The sequence below is a fragment of the Equus przewalskii genome, chromosome 30 (genome assembly GCF_037783145.1).
Source record: "Equus przewalskii isolate Varuska chromosome 30, EquPr2, whole genome shotgun sequence".
In the NCBI taxonomy this organism is placed as follows: Eukaryota; Metazoa; Chordata; class Mammalia; order Perissodactyla; family Equidae; genus Equus; species Equus przewalskii.
The window spans coordinates 2,078,765-2,102,009 of NC_091860.1; the positions used below are offsets into that span (position 1 = coordinate 2,078,765).

The 23,245-nt window shown below is 37.7% G+C and overlaps 1 long non-coding RNA gene across 1 annotated transcript; it reads left to right on the top strand.

The window, feature by feature from the left end:
* Positions 1–633: 633 nt before the first annotated feature.
* LOC139080536 (uncharacterized) lies at positions 634–21,289 on the top strand. The gene is made up of 3 exons (XR_011535107.1): positions 634–1,126; positions 6,553–6,694; positions 21,196–21,289. It is a non-coding gene; the product is annotated as an uncharacterized lncRNA (long non-coding RNA).
* Positions 21,290–23,245: the final 1,956 nt, after the last annotated feature.

Sequence of the window (23,245 nt, forward strand, 5' to 3'; positions counted from 1 at the left end):
GACACTTCAGTCACTTAAATCTTCGTTCTAACTTTCAGAAAAGTAAGGATAATTATTGACTCTAAAAATCAAATCAGCGACTTTGATTAAGTTACTCTGATGATATTAAAATATTTTCTCATGTGTGGCTAGACATTGGTACTTATGAGGTTAAAGTTCGATTTCCATTTACACCAGTTGGTTCCATGCTGAAAGCAACTGGTTCTATAGCCATAGGCTGTCCCACTGTCCCCTAGTTATAAGCTGCTATTGAAGGGAGGCCAGGCGAATGAATGTCTCTTGATCGCTTGGTACCTCTCTAGTAAAGAAAAAAAAGGCCAAATTATATTCTCAACTAAGTAGTCCCCAAGTGCTCTTCTTGCTGTTGAAATAGTGACCCAGCAATGGGCTTTTAAAGGTGGTGAAACAGAGAATTTAAAACTCTGGATTAGTATTCTCGAGACCAAGTTTCTGGTCTCTGATGAAAGGAAGTCTCTTAGGATCCCTGGACGTCAATTTTCTCATTTGTAAAATGGCATAATAATATGTCCTGCCTACCTCACAGGGTTGCAGGAACAAAACTGAGTTGCTAAACAAAACAACATGAACTCATAATTTGTACATTAACTCATATTTCTTTGTTCTTTGTCGCAGGATGTGGAAGTTTAACTTTGAAAACAATTCGCATGGCTTTTTATTTTCCTTCCCTGCTTTGGGAGTTCTTCAGCCCATTTTTGGAATAAGAATGCAGTAAAGTTGGAAGAAGACATTTTTCTGGGTGGAATGAAAATACATTTTTTTCATGTGCTAGTGATTTGAGTTTGATTTCCTAGAGAGTGATAAGGAATTTTATCAGGGAAATGAAAGAAAACAGAGATTTAGAAGGAAAGAGTAAAAGGGGGTGTGGGCTGGAGTTAATAGACACAGGCAGCTACAGAAGAATACTTAAAATGAGAGACACCCTCCATGTCAGGAAAATGTGGACTAAGAAAGGCTCCTAAACCCAGAAGGTGTCTAAACCTGAGAGTGACAGATTGCTGTGTGAGATACTGCTCAAGTACCTAGGAACTGTGGGGTTGGAGTTTTGGCTGACTGCTAAGCTTACGGGCAAGGCATTCTTTTCTCTGCCAATGCCGGGTTCTTCCATGTACGTATAGCCCAACAATACCCCAAAGAATCTCTTTATTAGCATGGTGGTATAAGTACATCTGCCCCTGTGTTGAGCATACTCAGGTACCCAGAGCTGAGATAATGAGGTATGGATGTTACTCATATCCTCTAACTCCATGAATGGCACCAGGACCACCATCAACAACCTAGAAACCTAAGCATTATTAATTCATTAATAAAATGATGACACTTATAAAAATATAAACTAAAGGGGTAAGTATAATTACAGTTTGAGGAAGGGATTACAATTCTAGTAGTTTTGGTGAAAATAAATTTAAACAAGTTTTAGAATGAAAATCATTTTGGGAGGATTGTGATCAGAGAATATGACCTTAAGTTTTTCTAAAACTCTGCTTTTTAAAAACATTCTAAATATTTCTTTGTTAAGTAAAAACAATTTTTGTAAATAGTTTATGGACATCCAGTGTGTATAAAGTTCTACGTTTAACTATATGCTAAATTAAGTTTAGTTCAATTCCTTTGTTAAAAGATGATTAAGAAAAAAAGGCAAAATCATGCTTCTCATATAGGATCACCATATCAAAAACTGTTTTGTACTGTAGCACCATTTTCTTTCTTTCTTTCCTTCTTTCTTTCTTTTTTTTTTTTTTTTTTTGCTGAGGAAGATTCACTCTGAGCTAACATCTGTTGCCAATCTTCCTCTTTTTTTGCTTATGGAAGAATAGGGGTGAGCTAACATCTGTGTCAGTCTTCCTCTATTTTGTATGTGAGTCGCCACCACAGCATGGCTGACGAGTGGTGTAGGTTCACGCCTTGGATCTGAACCTGTGAACCTGGGCTGCCAGAGCAGAGCATGCTAAGCTTAACCAGTATGCCACAGGGCCAGCTCCCTTCCTTTATTTTTTTAAACCACTTCATTGAGATATGATTGATATGAAAAGCTGAACATGTTTAATATACACAACTTGATGAATTTGGGGTTAAGTATCCACCCGTGAAACCATTACCACCAAGGTCATAGACATATCCATTACTTCCCAGTTTCCTTCCTCTCTTTTTGTGATAATGATGATGATGGTTTTAAGAACACTTAACATAACTTCCACCCTCTTAGCAAATTTTAAGCATACAATACAGTATTGTTAGCTAAAGGAACTATGTTGTACAGCAGATATCCAGAACTTTTTTCTCTAACATAATGAAACTACGTACCCTTTGATCTTCACCTCCCAATTTCCCTCCTCCTCAGACCTGGGAAACCATCATTCTACATTCTGCTTCTATGAATTTGACTATTTCAGATTCCACATGTAAGTGAGATACGGTGTCTGTCTTTCTCTGTCTGATTTATTTCACTTAGCATATTGTCCCCCAGGTCCATCCCTGGTGTCGAAAATGGCAGGCAGGATTTCTTTCCTCTTCGAGGCTAAATAATATTCCATCATGTGCATATTAAACATTTTCTTCATTCATTCATCCATTGATGGACATGTAGGTTGTTTCCATATCTTGACTATTGTGAATAATGCTGTAATGAACTTGAGAGTGCAGGTATCTCTTCCCAATTCTAATTTCAATTCATTTGGATAAATATCTAGAAGTGGGATTTTGAGATCATATGAAAGTTTATTGTTAATTTTTTGAGGAACCTCCATATATTTTCCATAGTTGCTATTCTAATTTACATTCCCACCAACAGTGTACCAGGGTTTTCTTTCCTCCACATCCTTGCCGACACTTGTTATTTTCTTATTTTTTGATAATGGGCATCCGAACAGGTGTGAGGTGATGTCTCATTGTGGTTTTGATTTGCGTTTCCCTGATGATTAGTATGTTGAGAAACTTTTCATGTATTTGTTGGCCACTTATATGTCTTCTTTGGAAAAATGTCTATTTAACTCCTCTGCCCATTTTTAAATCAGATTGTTCGCTTTTTTGCTATTGAGTTGTACAAGTTCCTTATATATTTTGCATATTAACCCCTTATCAGATATTTGGTTTGCAAATATTTTCTCCCATTCCATAAATTGCCTTTTCATTTTATTGATTGTTTTCTTTGCAGAAGCTTTTTAGTTTGATGTAATCTCACTTGTTTATTTTTGTTTTTGCTGCATGTGCTTTTGGTGTAATATCTAAAAAATCATTGCCAAGACCAACGTCAGGGATTTTTTTCCCCTATGTTTTCTTCTAGAATTTTTATGTTTCAGGTCTTATGTTTAAAGTCTTTAATCTATTTTCAATTGATTTTTGTGTAGGTGTAAGATATAAATCCAATTCATTCTTTTGCATGTGGATACCACTTACTGAAGAGACTATCCTTTCCCCATTTTGTATTCCTGGTGTCCTTGCTGAAGATTAAGTTGACTGTATGTGCACGGGTTTATTTCTGGGCTCTCTGTGCTGTTCCTTTAGTTTCTGTATCTGTTTTTATGCCAGTCACATACTGTTTTGATTACCATAGCTTTGTAAAATAGTTAGAAATCAGGAATTAAGATGCCTCCAACTTTGTTCTTTCTCCAGATTTCTTTGGCTATTTGGAGTCTTTAATGGTTCCACATAGATTTTAGGATTGTCTTTTCTATTTCTGTGACAATGCCATTGGGATTCTGGTAGGAATTGTTTGAATCTGTAGATCTCTTTGGGTACAATGGACATTTTAACAATGTTAACTTTCCAGTCCATGAACATGGAACATCTTTCCATTTATGTGTATCTTCTTCAGTTTCTTTTATCAATGTTTTATACATTTCAGTGTACAGATATTTCACCTCACTGGTTGAATTTATTCCTAAGTATTTTATTGTTTTTGATGATAGTGTAAATAGGATTGTTTTCTTAATATCTTTTTCAGATAGTTTACTGTTAATGTATAACAACACAATTGATGTTTGTATGTTGACTTTGTATCCTGAAACTTTACTGAATTTGCTTATTAGTTCTATCAATTTTTTGGTGGAGTCTTTAGGATTTTCTATATATAGATCACTTCATCTACAAACAAAGACAATTTAACTTCTTTGTTTCCAATTTGGATATATTTGTCTAATTGCCAGGCCTAGGACTTCCAGTACTTTGTTGAATAGAAGTAACAGGAATGTTGTCTTGTTCTTGATCTTTAGAGAGAAAGCTTTCAGCTTTGTACCAGTGAGAGTGATACTAGCTGTGGGTTTGTCACAATTGGTCTTTACTATGTTAATGTATATTCCTTCTGTATGTAATTTGTTGAGAGTTATTATCATGAAAGGATGTTAAATTTTCTCAAATGCTTTTTCTGTATTTATTTAGATGATCATATGATTTTTATATTTTATTCTGTTAATCTGATGTATCACATTTATTTATTTATTTTTAGACTGACGTCTGAAATTGTTTATTTAAAAAGTTTAAATAGGGGCTGGCCCCGTGGCCGAGTGGTTAAGCTCACACGCTCCACTCCAGGCGGCCCAGTGTTTCGTTGGTTCGAATCCTGGGCGTGGACATGGCACTGCTCATCAAGCCACGCTGAGGTGGCGTCCCACATGCCACAACTAGAGCGACCCACAACGAAGAATATACAACTGTGTACCAGGGGGCTTTGGGGAGAAAAAGGAAAAAATAAAATCTTTTTAAAAAAAAGTTTAAATAGCTGCAAAGAAGATAATTTATGGCAATTTGTAAATATTGAAATTTTGAAGTGAAGGTATATGTCACTCTTTTAAATGTATGTAGCTGAATTTAAATATCATGGCATTCTGATACATACATTTACTTTAAAACCATATGAAAGAGGTCTTCTTAACAGTCAGAAATTTTACGTAGTTCCTTTTATTCCTTGAATTCATATTTTCATTCCATTTACCTCCTCTCCACATTCTTTACTTAATACAGATTATATGATTGAAAGTCTTTTATTGATCATTATATCATATACATATCTCTAACAAAAGTATATTTATAAATAGAAATGTAAAATGTTTCGTTTCCTGTAACCATATAGTTCTGAGTATTAAAAAATTCCATCTGAATTATCATAACTGTCAATAATACACAATTGATCAAAATAACAAATATATTATGGATTTTAAAAAATGATTCCTAAACATATAAAATAAAATTTATAGGAAATTCATCTCATAATGAGATATACGAGGATTTTTTAAAATTTCATTTTATTGAGGTCATATTGGTTTATAACTGTGTAATTTCAGATGTACGTTATTATATATCAGTTTCCGTATAGACTGCATCATGCTCACCACCCATATATAACCCAGTTTTTCTCTGGCACCATGCGTATGCATCCCTTTTACCCCCTTTGCTCACCCCTCTACCCCCTTCCCCTCTGGTAACCACTAATCCATTCTTTATTTTCATGTGTTTGTTTATCTTCCACATATGAGTGAAGTCAGATGGTGTTTGTCTTTCTCTGTCTGGCTTATTTCGTTTAAAATAATACCCTCAAGGTCCATCCATGTTGTTGCAAATGGGCCAATTTTGTCTTTTTTTTGAGGCTGAGTGGTATTCCATTGTATATATATACCACTTCTTTAGCCATTCACCAGTTGTTGGGCACTTGGGTTGCTTCCACATCTTGGCTATTGTGAATAATGCTGCAATGAACATAGGGGTGCATAAATCTCTTTGAATTGTTGATTTCATGTTCTTTGGATAAATACCCAGTAGTGGGATACCTGGATCATGTGGTATTTTTATTTTTAATTTTTTGAGAAATCTTCATACTGTTTCCCATAGTGTCTGCAACAGTTTGCATTCCCTCTAGCAGTGTATGAGGGTTCCCTTTTCTCCATATCCTCTCTGACATTTGTTATTTTCTGTCTTGTTAATTATAGCCATTCTGACAGGTGTAAGGTGATATCTCATTGTAGTTTTGATTTGCATTTCCCTAATAATTAGTGATGTTGAATATCTTTTTATGTGTCTTTTGGCCATCTGTATATCTTCTTTGGTAGAAGTCTGTGGGGCCTGCCCGGTGACGCAGCAGTTAAGTGCACACGTTCCACTTCTTGGTAGCCCCAAGTTTGCCAGTTCGGATCCCGAGTGCAGACATGGCACCACTTGGCAAAAGCCATGCTGTGGTAGGCGTCCCATATATCAAGTAGAGGAAGATGGGCATTGATATTAGCTCAGGGCCAGTCTTTCTCAGCAAAAAGAGGAGGATTGGCAGCAGTTAGCTCAGGGCTAATCTTCCTCAAAAAAAAAAAAAAAAGAAAAGAAAAAGAAAAAGTCTGTTCAGATCCTCTGCCCATTTTTTGATTGGGTTGTTTAGTTTTTTGTTGTTGAGTTGTTTGAGTTCTTTATATATTTTGGAAATTAACCCTTGTCAGATATATGATTTACAAATATTCTCTCCCAGTTGGTGAGTTGTCTTTTCATTTTGTTTATGGTTTCCTTTGCCTTGCAGAAGTTTTTTAGTCTGATGTAGGCACATTTGTTTATTTTTAGTTTCTCTCACCTGAGTAGACATGGAGTTCAAAAGGATGCAGCTAAGACCAGGAGAGAATGGCATGATTTATTCAAAATACTGAAAGAAAAAAACTGCCAACCAAGAATACTTTACACAGCAAGGTGTCCTGCAGAAATGAAGGTGAGATAAAGACTTCTCAAACCAACAAAAGCTGAGAGAGTTTGTCACCCCTAGATCTGCCTTAGAAGAAATGCTGAAATGAGTTCTTCAGGCTGAAACTAAAGGACACTAATGGTAACATTAAGACATATGAAAATGTACAACACACTCGTGAAGATAAGAATATAGTCAGATTCAGAATACTCTAATAATGTAATATGGTCATGTGTTAACCTTTTAATTCTAGTATAAAGGTTAAAGGACAAAAGCATTTAAAATAGCTATGGAAACAACAATTTGTTAATAGATATACAACATAAAAAGATGTAAATTGTGACATCAAAAACATCAGATGTCAGGTGGGATAGTAAAAGTGTAGTGATGTTGTATGCGATTGAAGTTAGGTCGTTATCAGCTTAAAACTGACTGTTAAGGGTGTACCTCATTGTATTGTGCTTTCTTTATTGTGCTTCACAGACATTGCATTTTTTACAAGACCCTCCCCCCGCAAAAAGATTACAGCTCACTAAAGGCTCAGACGATGATTAGCATTTTTTAGCAAAAAATATTTTAAAATTAAGATATGTACATTGTTTTTTTAGACATAACACTATTGCACACTTAATAGACTATGGTATAGTGTAAACATAACTTTTATATGCACTAGGAAACAAAAAAATTCATGTGACTTGCTTTATTGCCATATTCACTTTATTGCAGTGGCCTGGAACCAGGGCAATATCTCTGAGTTATGACTGGATAGCTATAAGATGTTTAAATCCACGCTCGGGGTAACCACAAAACAACTTATAGTAGATACACACAAGATAAAGAGAAAGGAATCAAAGTGTACCACTGTGGAAAATCATCAGTTCACAAAAGAAGACAGCAAGCGAGGGAGGAAGGAACTACCAAACAGCCAGAAAACAATTACAAGATAGCAATAATTCTTACTTATTAATAATTACTTTAAATGTAAGTGGATTAAATTCTCCAATTAAAAGGCATAGAGTGGCTGAATGGATTAAAAAAAAGACCCATCTGGGGCTGGCCCAGTGGTGCAGCAGTTAAGTTTGCACGTTATGCTTCTCAGCGGCCCGGGGTTCACTGGTTCGGATCCTGGGTGCGCACATGGTACGGCTTGGCAAAAGTCATGCTGTGGCAGGCGTCCCATGTATAAAGTAGAGGATGATGGGCATGGATGTTAGCTCAGGGCCAGTCTTCCTCAGCAAAAAAAAGAGGAGGATTGGCAGTAGTTAGCTCAGGGCTAATCTTCCTAAAGAAAAAAAATAAGTAAAAATTTTAAAAAAAGACTCAACAAAATGCTGCCTACAAGAGACTCACTTCGGCTTCAAGGACACACAAAGGCTGAAAGTGATAGGATGGAAGAGATATTTGACACAAATGGAATCCAAAAGAGAAGAGGGATAGCTATACTTACATCAGACAAAATAGACTTTAAGCCAAAAATGGTAACAAGAGACAAAAAAGGTCATTATATAATGATAAAGGGATCAATTCATCTAGAGGGTATAACAATTATAAATATATATGCATCAAACATCAGAGCATTTAAATATATTAAATGAATACTAGCAGATCTAAATGGATTAATAGACAACAATACAATAATAGAAGACTTCAGTATCCCACTTTCAACGATGGCTGGACCATCAGGACAGAAAACTAATAAGGAAGCATTGGACTTGAACTATGCTTTAGACCAAATAGACCTAACAGATGCCTATGGAACATTCCATTCAACAGCAGCAGAATACACATTCTTCTCAAGCACATATGGAACATTCACCAGGATAGATCATTTGTTAGGTTACAGAATAAGTTTCAGCAAATTTAAGAAGAATGAAATCATGCCAAGTATCTTTTCTAACCACAATGATATGAAATTAGATATCATGACAGGAGGAAAGGTGGAAAATTCACAGATATGTGGAAATTAAACAACACTCTCCTGTACAACCAACGAGTCAAAGAATAAAACAAAAAAGAAATAAAAATCTTGAAAAAAGTGAAAATGGAAGCACATCATCCCAAAATTTATGGGATGCAGCAAAAGCATGCTAAGAGGGAAAATTATAATGATAAATGCCTATATTAAGAAAAAAGAAAGACCTGAAATAAACAACTTTACTTTACATCTCAAGGAACTAGAGAAAGAACAAACTAAGCCAAAAGTTAGCAAAAGGAAGGAGATAACAAAGATCAGAGAAAAAAATAGATGAAATAGAGGATATAAACACAATAGAAAATATCAATGAAACTAAGAGGTGGTTTTTTAAAAAGATAAACAAAATTGACAAGGCTTTAGCTAGAATTACCAGAAAAAAAGAGAAAGGAGTCAAATAAATAAAATTATAAGTGAAAGTGGAGACATTACAAGTGATACTACAGAATTATAAAGGATTATAAGAGACTACTTTGAACAATTATATGCCAACAAACTTGATAACTTAGAAGAAATGGATAGGGGATGGCCCCGTAGCCGAGTGGTTAAGCTCACACGCTCCACTTCGGTGGCCCAGGGTTTCACTGGTTTGGATCCTGGGTGCAGACATGGCACCACTCATCAGGCCATGTTGAGGCAGCATCCCACATGCCACAACTAGAAGGACCCACAACTGAAAAAATTTACAACTATATACTGGGGGGATTTGGGGAGAAAAAACGAAAAAAAAAGAAGATTGGCAACAGTTGTTAGCTCAGATGCCAAACTTTAAAAAAAAAAAAAAAAAGAATAGCTAAAACAATTTTAAAAAAAGAAAAAAAATGGATAAATTCCTAGAAACATGAACCTACCAAGACTGAATCATGAAGAAATAGAAAATCTGAGCAGACCAATAACAAATAAGGAGATTGCTTTAGTAATCAAAATGCTCACATTAAGTGAAATAAGCCAGACAAAGACAAACACCATATGATTTCACTCATCTGTGGAAGATAAACAACTTGCAAACAAACAGAACAGTTTAGTGGTTACCAGGGAGAAAGGGGTGGGGGGTGGGCACAAGGGGTGATGGGGCACATTTATATGGTGTCTGACAAATAATAATGTACAACTGAAATTTCACAGTGTTATAAACTATTATGACCACAATAAAAAAGAAAAAAGAATGAACAGAAAAAAACAAAAAAATCCTCCCAAAAAAGAAAACCCTAAGACCAGATGGCTTCACTGGTGAATTCTGTCAAATATTTAAAGAATTAACATCAATTCTTCTCAAACTCTTCCAAAAAATTGAAGGAAAGGAAGATTTGCAAACCATTTTATGAGGCCAACATCACCTTGATACCAAAGCCAGACAATGAAATTATAATTACAAGACAATTTCCCTAATGAAGATGGATGCAAAAACGATCAACAAAATACTAACAAGCAAAATTCAACAGCACAGTAAAAGGATCATACACCATAATCAAACGGGATTTATTCTGGGGAGGCAAGGATGGTTCAACAAATGCAAATCAATAAATGTGATACACCACATTAGTAGAATGAAAGACAAAACCCCTATGATCATCTCAATAGAAGCAGAAAAAGCATTTGACAAAATTCAACATCCTTTCATGATGAAAAACTCTTGACAAATTGAGTATAGAAGGAACATACCTCAACATAAGAAAGGCCATATATGACAAGCCCATAGCTAACATGATACTCAGTGGTGAAAAGTTGAAAGCTTTTCCTCCAAGGTCCAGAACAAGACAAGAGTGCCCACTCTCACCAATCCTTTTCAACATAGTACTGAAAGTCCTAGTTAGAGCAATTAGGCAAGAAAAAGAAGTAAAAGGCATGCAAATCAGAAAGGAAGAAGTAAAATTGTCTCTCTTAGCTGATGATATGATCTTGTGTATATATATATATATATATAAAATCCTGAAGACTTCACCAAAAAACAGATAGAAATAATAAACTAATTCAGTCAAGTTTCAGGATACAAAATCAATGGGCAAAAATCAGTTGCATTTATATACATTAACAATGAACTACCAGAAAAAGAAAAAAGAAACCATTTCTTTTACAATAACACCAAAAATAATAAAATACTTAAGAATAATAAATTTAACCAATGAAGGAAAGATCTATATACTGTAAACTAAGACACTGATGAAAGAAATTGAAAACACATAAATGGAAAGATATCCCATGTTCATGGATCAGAAGAGTTAGTATTATAGAAATTTCCATACTACACAAAGCCATCTCTAGATTCAGTGAAATCTCTATTAACGTTCCAATGGTATTTTTCACAGAAACAGAAAAAACAATCCTAAAAGGCACATGGAACCATAAAAGATCCCGAATAGCCAAAGCATTCTTGAGAAAGAAAAAGCTGGAGGCATCACTCTTCCTGATTTCAAACCATGTTACAAAGCTTTAGGAATCAAAACACCAGGGTACTGGCATAAAAGCAGACACATAGACCAATGGAACAGAATCAAGTGCCCAGAAATACACTCATGCATATACGGTCAATTAATATTTGATAAGGAGGCCAAGAATACTCAATGAAGAAAAGATAGTCTCTTCAATAAATGGTGTTGGGGAAACTGGATATCTACCTGCAAAAGAATGAAAGTGGACCCCAATCTTACATCACTCAAAAATTAACTCAAGGGGCCAGTCTGGTGGCACAATGGTTAAGTGTGCACGTTGCACTTTGGCAGCCCAGGGTTCGCTGGTTCAGATCCCGGGTGTGGACATGGCACCGCTTGGCATGCCATGCTGTGGTAGGTGTCCTACATATAATGTAGAGGAAGATGGGCACGGATGTTAGCTCAGGGCCAGTCTTCCTCAGCAAAAAGAGGAGGATTGGTAGCAGAAGTTAGCTCAGGGCTAATCTTCCTCAAAAAAAAAAATAATTAACTCAAAATGGATTAAGGACTGACAAGAAATTTCCACATATTGATGTATATGGGGTAGCTATTCTGGTTTAAACTGACTCAGCTTGAACAAAAGAAGCCTGATTTATGGACTATCAAACATACTTTGTACATCTGCTTTAACCGCTAAAGAATGCATTAAACATTATCTCAAAGTGAAAGAATGCATTCCTTGAAGATAAGGATGCATGCTTCCTTTCCTACGACACCAGTTTCACCAGTGATGGTACTCCTTTGAAGATAAGTTTTCTTCCCCAGACATCAGGGTCATGTTGACCTGCTAATGTACCACTGAAGAGCTCTTTGAAACTTTGATGAATACGTATCTAGGCATGGTTGACATATGCTCTTTTTTCAAAAAAGGTATAAAACTGTACTGAAAATCATGCTTCTCTGGAGGGCTTTCTTCCTCTATGGAGACTGCCTCCCCAGTTATAATTGTCAGCGTGGCTCAAGTAAAACTCACCTAATCTCTCCTATCTAAAGAATTGTATTGGTTATTTGTGTTGACAGGACTTAAACATAAGACCCCAAACCATAAAACTTGAGGAGAAAACCTACGTGGTAAGCTCCTGACATCAATCTTAGCAATGATTTTTTTGAATATCACAGCAAAAGGACAAGCAATAAAAGTGAAAATAAACAAGTGGGACTACATCAAATGAAATAGCTTCTGCACAGGGAAAGAAACAATCAACAGAATGAATAGACAACCTATGGAATGGAAGAAAACATTTGTAAACCGTTTATTTGATAAGAGGTTAATATTCAGAGCCAGCCCTGATGGCCTAGTGGTTAAAGTTCTGCATGCTCCACTGTAGTGGCCCAGGTTTGGTTTCCAGCCACGGAACCACAGTACTTGTTTGTCAGTAGCCATGCTATGGTAGCAGCTGACATTGAAGAACTGGAAGGATTTACAACTAGAATATATAACTACTGGGGCTTAGGGGAAAAAAAAAAGAGAGGACAATTGGCAACTGATGTTAGCTCAGGGCAAATCTTTCCCAGCAAAAAAACCCAAAAGAAAAACAAAAAATAAGAGGTTAGGAGCCAGCCCGGTGGCCTAGTGGTTAAATTCACATGCTCTGCTTTGGTGGTCCAGAGTTTCACCAGTTCGGATCCTGGGCATGGACATGGTGCTGCTCATCAGGCCATGCTGAGGCAGTGTCCCACATAGCACAACCAGAGGCACTCACAACTAGAATATACAACTATGTACTGGGGGGTTTTGGGGAGGAGAAGGAGAAAGAGAAGAAGAAAAGAAGAAGAAAAGAAGATTGGCAACAGATTTTAGTTCAGGTGCCAATCTTTTTTTTTTTTTTTTTTTTTTAAAGATTTTATTTTTTCCTTTTTCTCCCCAAAGCCCCCCGGTACATAGTTGTATATTCTTCGTTGTGGGTCCTTCTAGTTGTGGCATGTGGGACGCTGCCTCAGCGTGGCTTGATGAGCAGTGCCATGTCCGCGCCCAGGATTCGAACCAACAAAACACTGGGCCGCCTGCAGCGGAGTGCGTGAACTTAACCACTCGGCCACGGGGCCAGCCCCCAGGTGCCAATCTTTAAAAAAAAGAAAAAATAAGAGGTTAATATTCAAAATATATAAAGAACTTCTACAACTCAGCAAAGCAAACAGTCTGATTAAAAAATGGTCAGAGGACTTGAATAGATATTTTTCCCAAAGAAGACATACAAATGGCCAATTAGTACATGAAGAGGTGCTCAACATCACTAATCGTCAGGGAAATGCAAGTCAAAACCACAATGAGATATCACCTCACACTTGTTAGAATGGCTGTTATCAAAAAGAGAAGAGATAGCAAATGCTGGCAAGGATGTTGAGGAAAGGGAACCCTGGTGCACTGTTGATAAGAATGTAAGTTGGTGCAGCCACTATGGAAAACAGTATGGAGTTTCCTCAAAAAATGCAAAGTAGAACTACCATATGATCCAGCGATCCCAGCTCTGGTTATATGTCTGAAGGAAATGAAATCACTATCTAAAGAGATATCTGCACCCCCACATTCTTTACAGCATTATTCACAATACCCAAGACATGGAAATAACATGTGTCTATCAGTGATGAACGGATCAAGAAAATATGGTACAAATATACAATGGAATATCATCTATCCATGAGAAAGAAGGAAATCCTGCCGTTTGTGGCAACATGGATGGACCCTGAGAGCTTTATGCTAGGTGAAATAAGCTCAGAGAGAGAAAGACAAATACTGTATGATCTCACTTATACGTAGAATCCGAAAACATTGAACTCGTAGAAACAGAGAGTAGAACGATGGTTGAAGGGTTGGGGAAGTGGGGAGATGTTGGTCAAAGGGGGCAAACTTTCCCGTATAAGATGAATAAGTTCTGGAGTCACGGGGTGCAGCATGGTGACTCTATTAACCGTACTGCATTGTATACTTGAAAGTGGCTGCGAGAGTAGAGCTTCAATGTTCTCACCATAATAACAACAACAAAACGGTAATTGTGTTAAGTAAAGAATGTGTTAACTAACCTCATTGTGCTAAACATTTGTCAACAAAAATAATCCATAACAAATCTATAAGTGAAAATTGGGATGAGTTTATTATGAGCCAGATCTGAGGACGAGCTTAGCCTGGGGACTTCCTTCCCCAAGGAAGGAAGGTCACCAAAGAACTGGGATGTACAGAGTGGTTTTATACCGTCAAAGAAGATGTATCACATGATTGAAATGTCCCTTTTACAGTAGTCACGAGACTGCTCTGTCGGCTGGGTTGTCACAGGGTGGGCACAGCAATCAGTTCCTAGCCTAGGGAAAAGTACTTATTCTTAAGGAAATGCCAGTGTGGGGGAAGTTGCACCTTTATCTTAAGGGCATTTGTTCTTGTCTTTGGGACACAGCAAATGCTTAAAGCAGATATACAATGCACACTCAGTGGCCATGCCAGGCCCTTTTGGAAAAACAACGTCAGGCCGAATTAGGTTTCCATCAAATGGCTTCCTCATGTACTCCAATACATCCTATTGCTTGCCATTTGTTTATCACGTTACACAATATATACATGTACCAAATCATCACATTGCATCCATTACTCTACACAATGTTATATATCAATAAAGCTAGAAAAATAAATTAAATGAATAAATAATAAATAAAATCCTCTCAAAAAAAGAACAATGTACCAAAAGAGTAGTTGTAAATTCCCACTCAAATAAGTGGCTCTATTAGGACATGTTAACATTAAATCTTGTTATTCACCTGATTTGTATTGTTTTCGTGTTAGTTTTGCTGCTTTGTGCTTATTACAGATGAACAATACAAATCATTCTGTTAATTTTTACTTTAAAGATCCTAACAACATTTGATTAGTAATAGTGTAGCTCATCAATAAGAGGGGGAATATCAATAGAATGGCTGGAAAATGGTGGTTGGGGAGACCTCCAGAGAACATATAAAGGAGCCACAATGCCCCTTCAGTGTAAATCAGACAATAAAGATACTTGCTGTAATTTAGATAAGAAATGCTAATCCAATCTATCCTAATCAGGCCATATGAAATTGTATAGTAAAGTGAAGTAAAAAACAGGTGAGGTTGGAACTTAAGGTACACCCAGAGGACACATAAAACTTACGCAAAATCCAAACTTATTCTAGATCCTAACTGAAAGTCAAGGACTCGGGATCCCTTATTCCCAAAGCAGATAGATCTGTCAACAAGAAAGGCTCAGTGTGTTACTGCAAAATAAATTCAAATCACCCTGGAAGTAGCATCCTGGACCAACGTCCTGGTCAGGAGCCTCTGACTCTCACCCACCTCCACACAGTTCTGAATCTTAGATGGGCTGATCTCAGTGAGTCCAAGGTCATTTCTGTTCTCCTAAGCTGAGAAAGTGAAATTGAAGCCCTGGGAAGAGGTAGAAATAAATATAGAAATGCAGAAAAAGGAAATTAAACCTATAGTGTTAATACTCTCTTGTTTGTTTTAGGAATAAGTTTTGTAGTAATTGCATAACTTGTCTATGTTATTCTTATATTTTAAAGTGTTTGAGACTGACAGAATATAGTTTTAATATGAAATATTTAGGAGAATGTGAGTTAAAAGAGTCTGATTTAGTAAACTGGTACGTTTGTAACCTGTGTGAGACAGAGGTTTGTAATACTGCTTACGTCCTAAGGAAGATTTGTCATTATTGCTGTAAGGTTATCATTGCTTTGTTTAAACTGTGAAATGCTTGAACAATTTTGATACATTGAATTTGTGATTGTGATTTAAAAAGTTTGGTGGAAATTACTTAATAAAGCTTGTATACGTTTGGGAAGGCTTTATAGAAATTTAATCTGTCAAAATTATAAACTAATTGAGCATTAATAGCAAGAAGTGAAGACACATTTTTTAAATTTTCATACAAAGTGTACTTGATTTGTAACCAAATTAAGATTTGTAAATTGAGCTTAAACGTTTATGACAAACTTGGCTTTTAATTCAAGTTTTATAAATTGAATCTGAATTTAAACACAAATAACAGGTTCTCCCTTGGCCTGGATACTGCCTATTTAGGTTTTGTGTTTCAGGTTACACATCTTTCCATAAGGAAGGTTTTTGTATTGGTTAGAAATGCATTGGGCTGGGAGTAAAATAAAACCAACAGTGACTTGAACATCTAATGGGTTTATTTGTCTCACTAAATAACAAATGCAGGGGTCTGTAGTGGCTCAGCGATATTTACAAGGACCCAGGATTCTTCTTTTTTTTTTTTTTGAGGAAGATGAGCCCTGAGCTAACTACTGCCAATCCTCCTCTTTTGGCTGAGGAAGACTGCCCTGAGCTAACATCCATGCCCATCTTCCTCTACTCTATATGTGGGACGCCTACCACAGCATGGCTTTTGCCAAGCGGTGTCATGTCCACACCTGGGATCCGAACCAGCAAACCCCAGGCAGCTGAGAAGCGGAACGTGTGCACTCAACCGTTGTGCCACTGGGCCGGCCCCTAGGATTCTTCTCTCTTTTTGCTATACTATCCGTAGAGTGTGGCTTTTGTCCTTGTGGTCCCTTTGTGGCTGCTGCCTCTGAAGGCACTGTACCCAAGTTCAGGTAGGAAGAAAAAGACAAGGGATAAAGGGTAAAGGACAATAACCTTCTTATGAGATTTTGCGGTTTTTTTACTCAGGAAAGATCATTTTCCCCTGGGAATTTTGCCTACTTCCTAATTGGCCAGAAACATGTCACAAGGCCATTTGAGCTGCAAGGAAGTGTTTGCTCTATGGAGAGGCAGGCAAAGGAGAAGAGAGTTGGGATGGTGCTGGATGAACTAACATCTCTCGTGTCTAAGACTGGGTTAGATGCCCCTTTCATGTGCCCCACAGCATCCTATAAATGAGAAGACCAACTCGAATACCTTGGAATACTATAACCAGTGTAGATTTGAAATGTATTAGTGGAGAGGAAAATGCAGAGTGTATTCTGCCTAATTCATTTTATCAACCTATATGCTGCCTATACACATTAATAAAAGTAACTGGATTGGAAACTCCTTAGAGCAGTATACTCCATGCACCATGGTTGCCCTGCATCTTTACTTGAGAAGCTTGCTACTCAAAGTGTGGTCCTGGATGAGAATCATCAACATCAGTGAGGAGCTTGTTAGAAATGCAGAATGTCAGGCCCCTCTCAGATCTACGAAGCAAAATTTGCATTGTAAGAAGATCTCAAATGATTTGTGTGGACATTAACATTCAAAAAGTACTGCTTTCGGGGATCCAGCTGTGCCACCTGGCCCTCTGGACTTCACGGTTACATGAACCAATACATTTCTTTTGTGCTTAAACTTGTTTCTGCCGCTTGCAGTTGAAAGAGTCCTGACTGATACAGACAGTGACGATGTATTATTAGGTAGTTTATTCTCTACAGTGACTCATACATTTTTGTTGAATTGAATTTATAATGGAATCAATCACCCAAGCATAGGCAATCAATCACCAAAACAAATACATCAAGAAATAGTAAATGGATTTCAACTAACTCTGGTCAACTGTGGCTTCCTGGACACTCCCATTGTGTTGAGAAGGACTCGAGATTAGTCTTAGGTCTCAACAGGAAAGAGTATGCTTAGTGATGACTGCTAGTCATAAGCTATGAGTGTGTGGTGACACTGATGCCACCCTCTTATCTCAGAGGCAGATTCACATTTTATAGGGTAGTTAGAGGTGGTGGTGATAGTCAAGTCAGCTTCAATATTGCTCCTCATTCATTGCTTCAACAATTATCTTTTAGGATTTACTATGTCTCAAGCACTGTAGCAGGTCCAGGGATAAAGTGGTACGAGATATATATGGTCCCTGCCCAGCCAGAATTTATAATCAAGAGCAGGAGACAGACATTATATAAACAATCATGCAAAGAATTACTTGACTACGCTTGTGATAAGAGTTATGAAGGGAAAGTACAAAAAGTTACGAGACATGAAACAGGACGCCAATCAAGTCTAAGGGGCAGGTTGGCTTCCCTGAACAAGAAGCTTTTCAGCTGAATCTTGAAGGATGGGTAGGAGTTAGCTTGGAGAAGAGGCAGTATAAATTGTCCTGGACAAAGTATGCTTGTCCTTTGACAACATCCTTGAAAACATAGTCTGGAACAAAAGAGGTCAGTGCTTCTGTCTGCAAGATGTACAGGAATATGAGAGACCCATGGGGAATTATCTGTCAACACTAGATTGAAAGCTATTGATAAACTGCTATGTTCAAAACACTAGGGACTATATAAGAAGGCTGAAATATATCTGACTGGACACTCAAGAAATGTTAATTGCATGAACGAATGATTTGGATGGGTGGGAAATTGCTGGGCCACATAGTTATGCATATTTATGTGGTAGATACGTCATCTCTCAGTTCTGTTTTCTTACTGAGCAAGCTAATGTTCTCGATTTCAGAAGTAAGCTTTGGAATCAATGCTTAAATTGATTTTCTGGTTGGAAATGGGCCTCATGTGAATCTGGTTAGCGAGCTTTTCCTGAGGACCTTATAATCCCTAGACAATAGTTCTAAGGAGGCTGTGCTCTGACTCCTGCCTCATTTTCCAGCCTGGTCATTCTCACTGTCTTATGTGTACCCTCCACTCCAGCCACATTAGTCCTCTTGCACTTCCTCAAACGCCAAACTCCTTCATAAGGCAGTCTTTCTGCAAGTTGAGATTTCTTTTGTTTTCACTTTTTTTTTTTTTGAGGAAGATTAGCCCTGAGCTAACTGCTGCCAATCCTCCTCTTTTTGCTGAGGAAGACTGGCCCTGAGCTAACATCCGTGCCCATCTTCCTCTACTTTATATGTGGGATGCCCACCACAGCATGGCTTGCCAAGCGGTGCCATGTCCACACCCGGGATCTGAACCGGCGAACCCCAGGCCACCAAGAAGCAGAACATGTGCACTTAAGTGCTGAGCTACTGAGCCGGACCCCAAGTTGAGATTTCTGAGTTGGGGGTTCCTTAGCTATAACACAAACCCACTTTGTGCTCAACAGTCACTTGGGCTGCTCCAGGTGACACTTGTGGGGGAGGGGAGGCAAGGGAAACCAGTATGAAGATGAAGCTCACGTTTTTTGCTGTGCTGTAAGTAACAAAAACCTTGTCTCTGACCCATGAGTTTTGCGTCTTCTGCCAGCATCTATGAAACTGTGACAACTTGTCTGCTTGCAAGTAGTGTGAATTCTCAGACCCTTCGCAGTTCTTGACATATAGTAAGGGAGACCTATATGTGAATAGATAAGTTGCAGTATGAGAGGGCAGGTGTTCATGTGGAACTGGGAATATCAATACCAGTTTGTCTTGATGGTAGTGGCAAGAGGTCTGGAGAATAGAGTCTGGTAGGAAGAATAGGACTTTCACTTGTAGAGAAGAGTAAAGATATTCTCGATAGACGGACAGTGTACACAAAGGCGAAGCGTCTTTAAAGGACCTAATTTGTCTAGAAATAGTAAGAAGTTTCGTGTAGTAACAGGATAGATTGGGTGGGTAGAAGGAGATAACATTGGAAAGTGACAAATAAAAATGGCAAGTAATAGGATATATTGGGGTATATGAGGAAGCCATTTTGTGTAAACCTAATTCGGCCTGACCTTGTCTTTCCAAAAGGGCCTGACAGTGGCCGTTGAGCATGCATTGTATATCTGCTTTAGATATTCCCTACGGCAAGAGCAAAGGCCCTTGAGATAAAGGTGCAACTTCCCTCCCCCTCCCAACGTTGGCATTTCTTTGAGGATTAAGCATCTTTCCTTAGGCTAGAAACTGATTGCTGTGCTCACCTGTGACCACCCAGCTCAAGACAATAGACTTGCCTCCTGCTGCGCCCTCCGAGAGAGCAGACCCACTACCTGCTGTGTCCATCAAGTGCTGTGCTGACAGGGCAATCTTGTGGCTATTGTGGGAGGGACATTTCAAACATATGTGAAACTTCCTGAATGGGGGTATATAACCACTCTGCACACCTCACTTCTTTGGTGCCCTTTCTTCCTTCGGGATGAAAGTCCCCGGGCCATGGTCCTCAGATTTCAGCTCAGAATAAACTCACCCCAATTTTCATTTATAGATTGGTTATGGATTATTTTCATCGACAAAAGTATCAGCCCATTAAAGGAGGGCATGTCCAAAACTATCAAATCTTACTGTAATTGCACTGTTTTCTGACCTTATTCTTGGAACCAAATTAACACTCTCAGAAGTAAATATGCATCTTGAAGCAGACTTGACTGCTCTGGACTAGTTTCCAATTTAGGGAGTTTTCTAATAAAGGGGACTATTTAAATGTATAAATATCCTTACTTTTTTTAACCTCGTAAGACAAATTAAACAAATAAATAATGGATTTTGGATCACAAAATAATGGATTTTTGTTTGTAGTTCTCTTCTTAAAACATAAAACTTGTTCATAATGTATAAACTTCTAATATACTTCAAAATATTTGAAATATATTTATTCTAAGATCAAATGCTGTAGATTAAATTGTTTTCTTTGCAAATATCAATTGTCACCTTTATGTTTTATATATTCTTTCCCAGCACAGATAGGTAAAGCCTGTTCATAGATTTGTAACATGTGGAATCTAGAAGTAAATTTAGGACACTTCTACTCTAGTATTCTTCTGCAAGCTGGACTTAAGTGTCCTACCACTAAAGGTGAAAAATAATTTTGTCTTAATTAATAAAAAGCCTTAGGCTAGTAGACATAATATTGCAATTTTCCACTTTTTTTCTCAAAGTTTTTACACAATTTGTGCTTTCTATTTTTTAAAATAGAATCTATATAAGATAGCATCTGATTTACAATAAAATTATACGTTAACTGTTAAAATTGCCAAAATAATCATTTTATGATATTTCTTTAGGAGTGTCGACTTTCACGTGCTGTTTCTGTTATGCGTGTTTAAGGTCTCCAATCCCTTACTTTCATTGATGAGCAACCCAAGGCTCCTTGGAAGGTTATGAGACTTGTGCAGAAGGAAGACTAGAAACTCCATGTTCTGAATCCGTTTCCTGCTTTCCCAATACCCCGAAGCCCTATTCTCCTGTTTCCTCTTCCTCTTTCTTCTCACTACTAGGTACCCACCCACAGATATAGGCATTGTCCTTTCTCTTGTTCTTTTCTAGAGTTAATTGGTCTGAAATGACTGGGAAGAAGGGAGAAAAACTTAAATGAGAAAGCATATGGGTGAGAACCATGATGACATCAAGAGAAAACAAAGAGATGTAAAGAAAGAGGATGAGAGAGCTTGTTGGGGGTGACGGAACTCTTCTGAATCCTGATTGTGATGGTGACGACACAGATCTATATATGTGATAGAACTGATAGAACCATACACTCCTCCTCCAATGAATTTTACTGTTTGATAATTTAAAATAAAAACAGATAATCAAGTGTTATCAGTGCAAGGAGGTCATGCCTCCAGTCTTTCCTACCTTCCTAAACAGTCATGGGGAAATGTGACCAGGAACTAAGCTACAAGTGAGTAACTTGTTACAAATAGTACAGATTAGGGGCCAGCCCGTGGTGTAGCAGTTAAGTTTGCATGTTTTGCTTTGGCGGCCCAGGGTTCTCTGGTTTGGATCCCCGGTGCAGACCTGCATACCGCTTGTCAAGCCATGCTGTGGCAGGCATCCTACATATACAGTAGAGGAAGATGGGCAAGGATGTTAGCTCAGGGCCAGTCTTCCTCAGCAAAAAGAGGAAGATTCGTGGCAGATGTTAGCTCAGGGCTAATTTCCCTCAAAAAAAATAGTATAGGTTAAAAGACTCATCAAATTTACACATATGCTGATTTCTAAGACTATGTATTGTGAATGTTTCACTTTGCTTTCTCTCTCTTTTTTCACTAGAAAAGACATCTTTCTGAAAGCAAGAGGTTGGTAACTAATTTTTTTAGGTTAGTGTGATAACATGACTCTTCTGTTTTACAGCATGCTTTATTAAATATTAAACTATTGTACAATTCTTAGTATATTAGGTCTTATTTGTTTTCCCACAACGATCTAGCTGAGTAAACCATAAGGTAAATAAGGGTCTTCTTTTTTTGTCTTACTTGACTCAAGTATTCTAATTTATTGGAAAAGGCATTGATACCCAGCTAAGGCTCTTAACCTTTCCATACCTAAATATGCTATTTTAGAAATCTGTTTGCATAGTCTTGTGTAGTTCTTATTTCCAACATTGAAGGCGAGCATACTTCAGCGCTTAGAACCCACTTGGTCCAAGCTAATATTATTTTTTCACTCATGACTATTTATTATAATCTGTTGGCAGCACACAGATAGATATCAATTAAACCAGAACCATGTCTACATAGAAGTGGGCAATGATACGTAGCCATTCCATGGGGAAATGTGAGCACTTCATCATCATCATGATCTTTTACAGTCTTTTCTTTTTTTTTAAATTCACTTTTTAAAGATTTTTTATTTTATTCCCTTTTCTCCCCAAAGCCCCCCAGTACATAGTTGTATATTCTTCGTTGTGGGTCCTTCTAGTTGCGGCATGTGGGACGCCGCCTCAGCGTGGTTTGATGAGCAGTGCCATGTCCACACCCAGGATTCGAACCAACAAAACACTGGGCCGCCTGCAGTGGAGCATGCGAACTTAACCACTCGGCCACGGGGCCAGCCCCCCTCTTTTAGAGTCTTGATCCTCTGCTTGTGCCGCTCGATTTCTTTCTGCAGATGCTCAACCTCCTTTATAGAATGCTTTATAAAATGAGTAATCTCGTCTTCATGGTGTTTCTTCACGGTGTTCCTTCAAGGCTGCCAGTTGTTCTCTAGTCCGTGTTGGGAAGTATCATGCCTCTTGAGTCTGCCCTCTTTCTGGAGGCCCCTTCGGCCTCAAAGAATGAGCCTGCTTGGGAGTCGTGATCACACACGCACACACACATCTATCTACCAATTAGTCTCTCTTGCATTTTGTATGGATCTTTTATCCATGTGTGATTTTGTAATATCCTGGTAATATTGGTCATTTAGAAAATATTGGTTTATCGTGTCATGTAGGTCTTCTGTATGTTGACATATCTCAACGTACAGTATCAAAAAGTCGCATTCATTAATAGCACTACAGTCTCATCAGAAAGGTCTTCAAGCTATCAAGGTTATGGTGGTGAACACAAGTTTTCCAAATTTCACTTGAAAGCTAAACTTTATCATTGAAAACAGT